Source organism: Procambarus clarkii, chromosome 49 (genome assembly GCF_040958095.1).
Source record: "Procambarus clarkii isolate CNS0578487 chromosome 49, FALCON_Pclarkii_2.0, whole genome shotgun sequence".
NCBI lineage: Eukaryota > Metazoa > Arthropoda > Malacostraca > Decapoda > Cambaridae > Procambarus > Procambarus clarkii.
The window spans coordinates 33,942,878-33,954,762 of NC_091198.1; the positions used below are offsets into that span (position 1 = coordinate 33,942,878).

At 41.5% G+C, this 11,885-nt stretch overlaps 1 long non-coding RNA gene across 1 annotated transcript in view; it reads right to left on the reverse strand.

The window, feature by feature from the left end:
• LOC138351370 (uncharacterized) overlaps window positions 1-11,366 on the reverse strand; it is a 102,365-nt gene extending 90,999 nt beyond the window's left edge. Inside the window, exon 1 of the long non-coding RNA XR_011222455.1 lies at window positions 11,245-11,366. This is a non-coding gene — a long non-coding RNA (uncharacterized lncRNA). The remainder of the gene's footprint in view (window positions 1-11,244) is intronic.
• Between the last annotated feature and the right edge of the window lie 519 nt (window positions 11,367-11,885).

The window sequence follows — 11,885 nt, forward strand, 5'->3', positions numbered from 1 at the left end:
GGCACTCAAGAATCTAATTTTTTACACTTATAATGTTCATCCCGGACAGGCCCCCACTTGTTATAAATTATGTGTGTTGGGCTCTATGGGGGACTTGGTACTATTAAGGGGTAAGGGTAGTTAGAAGACAAGAGTATCAAATATGGGAGAGCTAAAAGGCCCGGCCCCCAAGATAAACTATCCACAGTAGTAATAACTTGCTACTAGACCATATATGTTAGTCTAAGGGTTGATCAATGCGCTCCCACACAGGAAGAAGGGATACTCTGTAATTCATGTACTTATTTATTAACCCCTTAACAACCCCCATATACACTCACACCAATAACAATAATAATAATAACTTTACCACACTATCTTACGTTAAAAGCCTTGGTCCACGTAGGCAGGATACAAGGTTTACACTAAGAACAAGCTAGGGTAAAGTACTACTGGATAAGCACTGAAGCTGGATGCAGCTTAGGGTAGGGAAACCACGTGGGACCCTAATACAAAACACAACACTTAGGGGTACCCAAAACACTGGCAACTACTACCCCCAGGTCTCACCAATCGTTACTACCAGAGTAGGTACACTTAGAGATCCTACAATACTTAACTTAATGGTACAGGAACTTAAGGTAAGGGAAATAAGTAAGAGGAGAAGGGAGGAGATTAGGGGTGCAGCCACAGAGTAGGTCTCGTCCGCACGAACGCCAGCCAGAGAAGGAAGCTCCTAGCGACCAGCTAGCCTCCCTCATGTCGTGGTGCCGGAAGGAGCCTAATTGATCGTGCAGCTAAGCACATTAAAGATCTTCCCCTATGCAACGTATTGTTACTTTACAAATGATTAGAAAGTATTAGTAAGCAAAGTTGGTGCCTATGTTATTATTTAATAATCAACCCCCCAGCTCAGTCTTTAAATGCTCTTTGAGAAACAAGAATAGTCTTACGTCTGGCAGGGAAGATGCAAACAATTGCCGTTCGTGATGCACTCAACTGTACTATCAGAAAGTTTAATAGCTCAAGTTTTGACCTCTGGTTTCCACTGGAGAACCCAGGGTCGTAACAGTCACCATAGTATAACCTAACTAGCTCATCCTAGCTGACTTAACTTAAACTCAATGACAAAAGCGACAGTTACACAAACATAATTGCGGCACAAAAAGTTAAATAAAACGTGGAGCAAACGCAATGCATAAATTGCAGTAACAAATTGCTGAGGGTAATTGACTCGTAAATCAAGTGCAGGAATAATCTAAAGCCAGAGGCTTGCTCAATGCTAAATTGAGGAATAACTTTAGTCTTAATACACGTCATGACTGGAAGAATAAGGATATAACAAGTTATTTAAGTAAGCGTTTAGTTAATGATGGAGGAACGTAAATCACCAATACAGGAGCGGGCTCCCGTTCACTAAATTGACATGAAAATACGAATTCTTTTACGAAAATAGAATTTTTTAAGGCAAGGGGTGTAAGCAATGCTATAAATTTCCTAAATTTGCCGCGTAATGAAACTAATCAAGCTGAAAATCTAAATACAATACAATACAACACAATACAATTTTACAATACAATTTTATTTAGGTAAGGTACATACATACAATAAATTTTTACAAGGATTGGATGACTTATAGGTAGAGCTAGTACATACAATGCCTAAAGCCACTATTACGCAAAGCGTTTCGGGCATGATAAACTTAAATGACAAGCTTAATACTAATTGAGCATAATGAGTAGAATGAAAACAAGAAATGAAAACATAGATGAAAAAGCAGCACAAATACAATTATGTCGACAAACAGCGCTCTTTAAAGAAAAAAACAGACATTGGTTGACAATAGAAGGGTAAGGTAGGTTACAGGGAATTTATTAGGTATAGCTTCGCTTTTAACTTAAACTGGTTGAGAGAGGTACAGTCTTTAACATGGTTGGGAAGGTCATTCCACATTCTGGGCCCCTTGATTTGTAGAGCATTTCTAGTTTGATTAAGTCGTACTCCAGGAATATCAAACTGTATTTATTTCTGGTGTGGTGCTCATGGGTTCTGTTACAACCTTCTATGAAGCTTTTGAGATCCGGATTGGCATTATAGTTTAGCGTTTTATATATGTATAATACACATGAGAGAATGTGCAGTGACTTAATGTCTAACATATTCAGAGATTTGAGTAGGGGTACCGAGTGATGTCTGGGGCCAGAATTGGATATTGTCCTAATAGCAGCTTTGTGTTGAGTAATTAGAGGACGTAAGTGATTTTGGGTAGTAGAGCCCCAAGCACAAATACCATAGTTGAGATATGGATAGATAAGGGAGTAATAGAGAGTCACCAGGGCAGGGCGTGGTACATAATATCTGATCTTAGAAAGAATGCCCACAGTTTTGAAATTTTTTTTTATATGTTTAGAATGTGTCCCTGGAAATTCAGCTTGTGGTCAATGAGAATGCCAAGGAATTTGCCATCTAATTTGTTACAAATTTGGGTATTGTTTATTTTGAGATTTATTTGATTAGAGGATTTATTGCCAAACAGAATATAGAAGGTTTTGTCAATAATAATAATAATAATAATTTTTATTTAGGCAAAGGTACATACATAAATAGATTTTACAAAGTTTGTAGGCTTTATAGATAGAGCTAGTACATACAATGCCTAAAGCCACTATTACGCAAAGCGTTTCGGGCAGGAAAAAACACTACTGACTAAAGCTTAAAACTAATGGGTAAAAAGAAAAAAATGCGTTGAGTACAAATAAAAATAGAGGTAAACGAGGGGGGAACATTGTTGAAAAAACAGCACAAATACAATTACAAATTATTACAGAAAATTACATTAAAACAGCGTTGATTTGAAAAAAAAAAAAAAAAAAAAAAAAAAAAAAAAAAAAAAAAAAAAAAAAAAAAAAAAAAAAAAACATACATGGGTTGACAATAGAGGGGTAAGGTAGGTTACAGGGAATTTATTAGGTATAGCTTCGTTTTTAACTTAAACTGGTTGAGAGAGGTACTGTCTTTAACATGGTTGGGAAGGTCATTCCACATTCTGGGCCCCTTGATTTGTAGAGCATTTCTGGTTTGATTAAGTCGTACTCTAGGAATATCAAAACTGTATTTATTTCTGGTGTGGTGCTCATGGGTTCTGTTACAACCTTCTATGAAGCTTTTGAGATCAGGATTGGCATTACAGTTTAGCGTTTTATATATGTATAATACACATGAGAGAATGTGCAGTGACTTAATGTCTAACATATTCAAGGATTTGAGTAGGGGTACCGAGTGATGTCTGGGGCCAGAATTGGATATTGTCCTAATAGCAGCTTTGTGTTGAGTAATTAGAGGACGTAAGTGATTTTGGGTAGTAGAGCCCCAAGCACAAATACCATAGTTGAGATATGGATAGATAAGGGGGTAATAGAGAGTGACCAGGGCAGGGCGTGGTACATAATATCTGATCTTAGAAGAATGCCCACAGTTTTTGAAACTTTTTTGATATGTTTAGAATGTGTCCCTGGAAATTCAGCTTGTGGTCAATGAGAATGCCAAGGAATTTGCCATCTAATTTGTTACAAATTTGGGTATTGTTTATTTTGAGATTTATTTGATTAGAGGATTTATTGCCAAACAGAATATAGAAAGTTTTGTCAATGTTAAGGGTGAGTTTGTTGGCAGTTAGCCACAGATGGACTTTATTTAGCTCAGTATTTACTGTGGCATTTAGAGCAAGGGGATCAGGACTGGAGTAAATGAAGGTTGTGTCGTCAGCAAATAGAATTGGTTTGAGGTGTTGGGAGGCATTTGGAAGGTCATTAATGTAGATGAGAAAGAGGAGAGGGCCAAGTATGCTGCCCTGGGGAACACCAATGTTGATGGGTAGGGTGGGAGAAATTGTATTATTCACAGAAACATATTGGAGCCTGTCAGTAAGGTAGGATTTGAGGTATTGTAGGGAGTGTCCTCTGACTCCATAATGATGTAATTTAAGAAGAAGGTTTTGGCAAAATGTTCACTATTACTAAAGAAGAGAACCTCAACGCTTTCCTCTCCCAATGTGGTCTGTCTCAGCTCATTATCACTCCCAGTGAATTAACTTAATTAACCCCCTGTCAACTATATAGTGGGGCTAGGTTTCCTAAGTCTCATTGTTTCATTTTCTGACTTAATTTTTAACTTACTCTTAACTAGTCATTTACTGAAATTTTTTAATTGAGTGCATAAATAGTTCTTCAGGTCTTATTAATTATACAGTCATAACTGAACTATTTATAGTTAATAATCATTAGCTTAAATTTGCCTATGCTTATTATTCAACTTTTCTTTGATTCCATTTATTACCTAGGTTGCCTAGCTTCGCCATGCTCCCTTACTCCATTGTACCCCTGGCTTTGCCTGTATCTCAAATTGCAAATTGTTACTTACAGTGTACCTGAGAGTACTTGTAAGCAATCTACCTCATTTTTCATTTTTGCTCAATTTGTTTTTGTATTGCTTAGTCTTGTTTATATTTTTGTTTTGTATTTCTTTATCTTGTGTTTTGTATAGTCCATGTTTATATGTTTTTTCGTTAATCTCATTTATTACCTAGGTTGCCTAGACTAGCCATACTCCCTTACTCCATTGTACCCCTGTAAGCCCCTTTTGAGTTTGCTTTGTTCTGTATTGTGTACATCTTTTTCCCTATTTTATAGCTTATTTCTACCTTGTTATTTGCCTTTCTTCCCTTTTTTCCTGCAATCAGCTTTTTTTATGCAGACAAGTATAGACCCTGAACTTAACCTCTTATCCACTATCTATGACAATTATCACTTTAATGATCTAAATTGCAGATATTTTGCAGCACATGATGTAAACAATGTATTAACTCATAATCACAATATCTCTGTAATCAATTTGAACGTTAGATCCCTAGGTAAACACTTCGATGATGTTAGTGCCTTGATTGAAGCTATTGACAACAAATTCTCTTTTATTATACTTACTGAAACATGGTTGAAAGAGGATACTACTCAGCTCTTTAACATGCCTAACTACTCAGCAATTCACAACTGTCGTCAAATTCAGAGAGGTGGTGGCACTGCTCTTTACTACCACCAAGAACTAACATGCTTAAAAGAAATTAGAACCAGAGACTGCTATGGGGAGTATATCTTCGCCAGCTTCAGAGTCAAGGGTGCCGAGTCTGTCCTGACTGTGGGTGCAGTTTATAGAATTCCTAACACTGATGTGTCCGAATTCAACTCAAACCTTAGAAATCTAATACTTGATAACAGACTGAACAAAAACCACCTAATTATCGCAGGGGACTTTAATATTGACCTCTGCGAGCCTGAACACCCCACTGCTGTTAGCTTCCTCAACTGTATGAATTCCTGCTTCCTCATACCCTTAATCACTAGACCTACTAGAATCACTGATAGCACTGCCCCGACGCTCGATCACATCTGGACAAACATAACCTCTCCGCTTACTTCAGGTATAATCACCGATAGCACTACAGATCATTACCCCACATTTCTCTTAACTAACATTAGCAAACCACCTCTTGAGTCAAGAGTGATACGTTTTAGACTACACAATGAAACTGCTATAGACAATTTTATAACTGCTGCTGATAATGTCAACTGGGAGTCCGAGTTAGGTAACATAGTGGACATCAACCTTGCACTACAATCTTTTCTTCAAAAAACTCTTAGCCTTTATAATACCCACTGTCCTATGCTTACAAAACAAGTCACAACCAAAAGGCTTAACAATCCCTGGCTTACAAAGGGAATACTTAAATCTATTAATAAAAAACATGACCTTGAGAAGAAGTATAGGTTAGGAATTGTCTCCAAAGAATTCTCAAAGAATTACTCATTATTGCTGTCTAAGATAATTAGACGAGCCAAAACTAAATACTACGAAGATAAATTTACCCAAATAAAGAGCAACATTAAACAAACTTGGAGAACAATTTCTCAAATATTGGGATCAAAGAAGTCTTTAAATAACAAACCGACTCTCCTGTCTAATAACGATGGTCAGCTTTCAGCCTCTGATTCTGCTACTGAGTTCAATAGGTTCTTCTCTTCCATTGGTTCATCCCTTGCAAATGATATTCCATCTTCCAGTACAGACATTAATGACTATCTTTCAGGTAACTATCCACAGTCTCTGTACCTAAAGCCTATTAATTCCACTGACGTCAATGAGATAATCCTTTCCCTTAAAACCAAGTCTGGTGCCCTTGAGGAGATACCAACTTTAATTTACAAAAAAGCCTCCAGATCTTTAGCCCCTGCTATTGCTTTGCTCTTCAACAAGTCACTTGAACTCCAAACCTTCCCAGATATTCTAAAAAAAGCGAGAGTAACGCCTGTCCACAAATGTGGTAATCTCACAGATGTTAACAACTACAGACCTATATCTATCCTGCCAAACTTGTCAAAAATTTTTGAAAAACTAATCTATAAGCAGCTTTACTCATATCTAGCCAAACTCAATATACTTAGCCCTTGCCAATATGGCTTCAGACCCAAAAAAAGCACTAACGATGCACTTATTAGTATGCTTAACTCGATTCATACAGCTCTTGATAAAAATGAGTTCTCTGTTGGGTTGTTTGTGGACCTGCGTAAAGCTTTTGACACTGTCAACCACCAAAACCTTCTTCTTAAATTACATCATTATGGAGTCAGAGGACACTCCCTACAATACCTCAAATCCTACCTTACTGACAGGCTCCAATATGTTTCTGTGAATAACACAATTTCTCCCACCCTACCCATCAACATTGGTGTTCCCCAGGGCAGCATACTTGGCCCTCTCCTCTTTCTCATCTACATTAATGACCTTCCAAATGCCTCCCAACACCTCAAACCAATTCTATTTGCTGACGACACAACCTTCATTTACTCCAGTCCTGATCCCCTTGCTCTAAATGCCACAGTAAATACTGAGCTAAATAAAGTCCATCTGTGGCTAACTGCCAACAAACTCACCCTTAACATTGACAAAACCTTTTATATTCTGTTTGGCAATAAATCCTCTAATCAAATAAATCTCAAAATAAACAATACCCAAATTTGTAACAAATTAGATGGCAAATTCCTTGGCATTCTCATTGACCACAAGCTGAATTTCCAGGGACACATTCTAAACATATCAAAAAAAGTTTCAAAAACTGTGGGCATTCTTTCTAAGATCAGATATTATGTACCACGCCCTGCCCTGGTGACTCTCTATTACTCCCTTATCTATCCATATCTCAACTATGGTATTTGTGCTTGGGGCTCTACTACCCAAAATCACTTACGTCCTCTAATTACTCAACACAAAGCTGCTATTAGGACAATATCCAATTCTGGCCCCAGACATCACTCGGTACCCCTACTTAAATCTCTGAATATGTTAGACATTAAGTCACTGCACATTCTCTCATGTGTATTATACATATATAAAACGCTAAACTATAATGCCAATCCTGATCTCAAAAGCTTCATAGAAGGTTGTATCAGAACCCATGAGCATCACACCAGAAATAAATACAGTTTTGATATTCCTAGAGTACGACTTAATCAAACTAGAAATGCTCTACAAATCAAGGGGCCCAGAATGTGGAATGACCTTCCCAACCATGTTAAAGACTGTACCTCTCTCAACCAGTTTAAGTTAAAAGCGAAGCTATACCTAATAAATTCCCTGTAACCTACCTTACCCTTCTATTGTCAACCAATGTCTGTTTTTTTCTTTAAAGAGCGCTGTTTGTCGACATAATTGTATTTGTGCTGCTTTTTCATCTATGTTTTCATTTCTTGTTTTCATTCTACTCATTATGCTCAATTAGTATTAAGCTTGTCATTTAAGTTTATCATGCCCGAAACGCTTTGCGTAATAGTGGCTTTAGGCATTGTATGTACTAGCTATACCTATAAGTTAAACAATCCTTGTAAATATTTATTGTATGTATGTACCTTACCTAAATAAAATTGTATTCTATTGTATTGGTGGTTGACAGTATCAAAAGCTTTACGCAGGTCCACAAACAACCCAACAGGGACCTCATTTTTATCAAGAGCTGTATGAATCGAGTTAAGCATACTAATAAGTGCATCGTTAGTGCTTTTTTTTGGGTCTGAAGCCATATTGGCAAGGGCTAAGTATATTGAGTTTGGCTAGATATGAGTAAAGCTGCTTATAGATTAGTTTTTCAAAAAATTTTGACAAGTTTGGCAGGATAAATATAGGTCTGTAGTTGTTAACATCTGTGAGATCACCACATTTGTGGACAGGCGTTACTCTAGCTTTTTTTAGAATATCTGGGAAGGTTTGGAGTTCAAGTGACTTGTTGAAGAGCAAAGCAATAGCAGGGGCTAAAGATCTGGAGGCTTTTTTGTAAATTAAAGTTGGTATCTCCTCAAGGGCACCAGACTTGGTTTTAAGGGAAAGGATTATCTCATTGACGTCAGTGGAATTAATAGGCTTTAGGTACAGAGACTGTGGATAGTTACCTGTAAGATAGTCCTTAATGTCTGTACTGGAAGATGGAATATCATTTGCAAGGGATGAACCAATGGAAGAGAAGAACCTATTGAACTCAATAGCAGAATCAGAGGCTGAAAGCAGACCATCGTTATTAGACAGGAGAGTCGGTTTGTTATTTAAAGACTTCTTTGATCCCAATATTTGTGAAATTGTTCTCCAAGTTTGTTTAATGTTGCTCTTTATTTGGGTAAATTTATCTTCGTAGTATTTAGTTTTGGCTCGTCTAATTATCTTAGACAGCAATAATGAGTAATTCTTTGAGAATTCTTTGGAGACAATTTCTAACCTATACTTCTTCTCAAGGTCATGTTTTTTATTAATAGATTTAAGTATTCCCTTTGTAAGCCAGGGATTGTTAAGCCTTTTGGTTGTGACTTGTTTTGTAAGCATAGGACAGTGGGTATTATAAAGGCTAAGAGTTTTTTGAAGAAAAGATTGCACTGCTAGGTTGATGTCCACTATGTTACCTAACTCGGACTTCCAGTTGACATTATCAGCAGCAGTTATAAAATTGTCTATAGCAGTTTCATTGTGTAGTCTAAAACGTATCACTCTTGACTCAAGAGGTGGTTGCTAATGTTAGTTAAGAGAAATGTGGGGTAATGGTCTGTAGTGCTATCGGTGATTATACCTGAAGTAAGCGGAGAGGTTATGTTTGTCCAGATGTGATCTAGCGTCGTGGCAGTGCTATCAGTGATTCTAGTAGGTCTAGTGATTAAGGGTATGAGGAATCAGGAATTCATACAGTTGAGGAAGCTAACAGCAGTAGGGTGTTCAGGCTCGCAGAGGTCAATATTAAAGTCCCCTGCGATAATTAGGTGGTTTTTGTTCAGTCTGTTATCAATAAAATAAATAAAGGAATGTAATAAAATTGAACAGAATTAAATAATAAATGACCGCAATAATTAGAATTAAATCCAACACTTGTTGTAAAATCTCTTGTATGTATGTACCTTACCTAAATAAACATTTGATTTGATTTGGTTTGAAGTCACTCAAGCGGCAGACCGCACGGCCAGGCATTAGGCTGGGTGCTGAAAACTTGGGATGGTGAAGGGGGCCGCATAACCGGGCACTCCAGGCAGACCAACATCTGGTACACGCGACCGAGGAAAACACGGGAGTACTGTGCTACAGCGTTCGAACGAAACGTGGTGGCATTGACGTACCGGGCTACATCGGCCAGACAAAAACGTCTGGGTACGAACGTGCCGGCTATACCAGCCGGACGAAACGTCTGGGAACAAATGTACCGGGCTACACCGGCCAGACGAAAACGTCTGGGTACGAACGTGCCGGCTATACCAGCCGGACGAAACGTCTGGGAACAAATGTACCGGGCTACACCGGCCAGACGAAAACGTCTGGGTACGAACGTGCCGGATGAAACGTCTGGGAACAAATGTACCGGGCTACACCGGACAGACGACAACGTCTGGGACAAACGTGCGGGCTAAACCGGCCAAGCGAGAACATCTGGGTACGAACGTGCGGGCTAAACCGGCCCGACGAGACGACTGGAGACAAACATACCTGCAGGTACGTTACCATACCTACCATACAAACATACCTGCATACCTGATGAACGCAAAACACGCCTGAGTGCGCCCTGGCTCACCTAGACACCCCCAAACAGAACAGGGGACCATAGAACAGAACGGACCATAGAACGGTGGATAGCCTGGACCAAAACAGCAGGGGACAGGGAGGCACTCTGCTAAGCCCAACCTGACGTCGAGGTAGCCCCTAGGCAAAGAAGCCTCAGGGCCTGCCGACCGGGACACCGCCGCCAGGCGTGGGCGTCTCCAGCCCGTGGGCGTGAAGCAGGCCCCCCACAAGCGGGCACGCCCGGGTACGACATGAATGCAGACAGACCCCCGCCCCGGGGAAGGCCACGCCGCTAATCCGCGTGGCTTAGCACCCAAGAGGGACAGGAAGGAAGCGAGACACAACCCAGGGCAAGCGCTCCTCTGAGCGCCATGGCACGAGGGCGACACCTACCGGGCATGGGCCCCAAAGGTCGGGCCCAAGGAACATAGGACCACTGCAACCTGGCCTCGTGGCGCCCCCGCCAAGGGCCTACCATGAGGTGTTTCCGGGGCTTAGCGTCCCCGCGGCCCGGTCGTCGACCAAGCCTCCTGGTAGCCAGACTGATCAACCAGGCTGTTGGACGCGGCTGCGCGCAGCCTGACGTATGAGTCACAGCCTGGTTGATCAGGTATCAACCTGATCAACCGCCTATGGAGGCCGCCAGGCCGCTCACAGGGAGCCCGCCGTGCACGCACGTCCGGGCACGGCACGCACCATGGCCCTTGGTATAGAACCACAGCAACCTGTCCACGTGGGGGCGCCACCAAGGGCGACGCCGGGCCGCTCGCAGGGGGCCCGGCCAGGGACGCACGTCCGAGCGGGGCACGAACCGGGGCCCCTAGGCGCACGCCTAGGGAACGCAGCTGGCCAGTGCCCATAGTGCACGCCTGGGAGATAACACTACCAGAGCTGTTCACTCGGGACACGGCGCAAACACACGCCGACCCGGGGCATTGCGGCAGCAGCAAAGCAGCCGCTGCAGCACCTGGCACAGACTGAAAGGCGCGCCTGCATACCTCAAGACAGGCAAACGTGCAGAAGGCACTAGGGAACTAAGGCGGCCCATACGGACCGCGGGGGGAAAGGCACCAACACACGCCAGACACTGGACAGTCCTGACTAAACTTTAACAGAAAATTTTTACATTACCTTAGAGTAGGATGATTAGGGCAGGGGGGCCCCTGCCGTATCGACAGACTGATGAATGCAGGACTGGTACTGGTCCACGTGTCGTTGAGGCGCAGCGCGATGCAGTTTCGAGTACTGCGGCGGTCGGGAGAAAGTGAGGGAGAGCCCCAATCCGATCCGAACCGAAAATACAGGAGAAGATGCCCGTAGGGGCGAGCATTGAAGTGGGGACAGAAGAAGACAAGGGGGGGTGAGAGGAAGAAGATTTGTAGGAGAAAAAGTGCCAGGGCTAAACCCAGCTGCGTTGCCGCGTCCAGTCATGGTGTTGAAGTTGTTGTGTGAAGTGATTAAAAAGAGCCCCTCTCTGCCTCAGAATTTATATAGCCCCAGACTTCCCGCGCATCTGCGCGGGGCGCACTGCGCAACTGTTTCTTTGTCCCCCTCTTCAGAAACATCTCCGCTTTGTAGACAGTATGTTCAATTGAAAAATACAGTGTAACATTCTAATTATACGGGATGACAGTTTCAGAAATGGCCTCTGCTTTGAAATACAAAGCGGAGATGTTTCTGAAGAGGGGGACAAAGAAACAGTTGCACAGTGCGCCCCGCGCAGATGCGCGGGAAGTCTGGGGCTATATAAATTCTGAGGCAGAGAGGGGCTC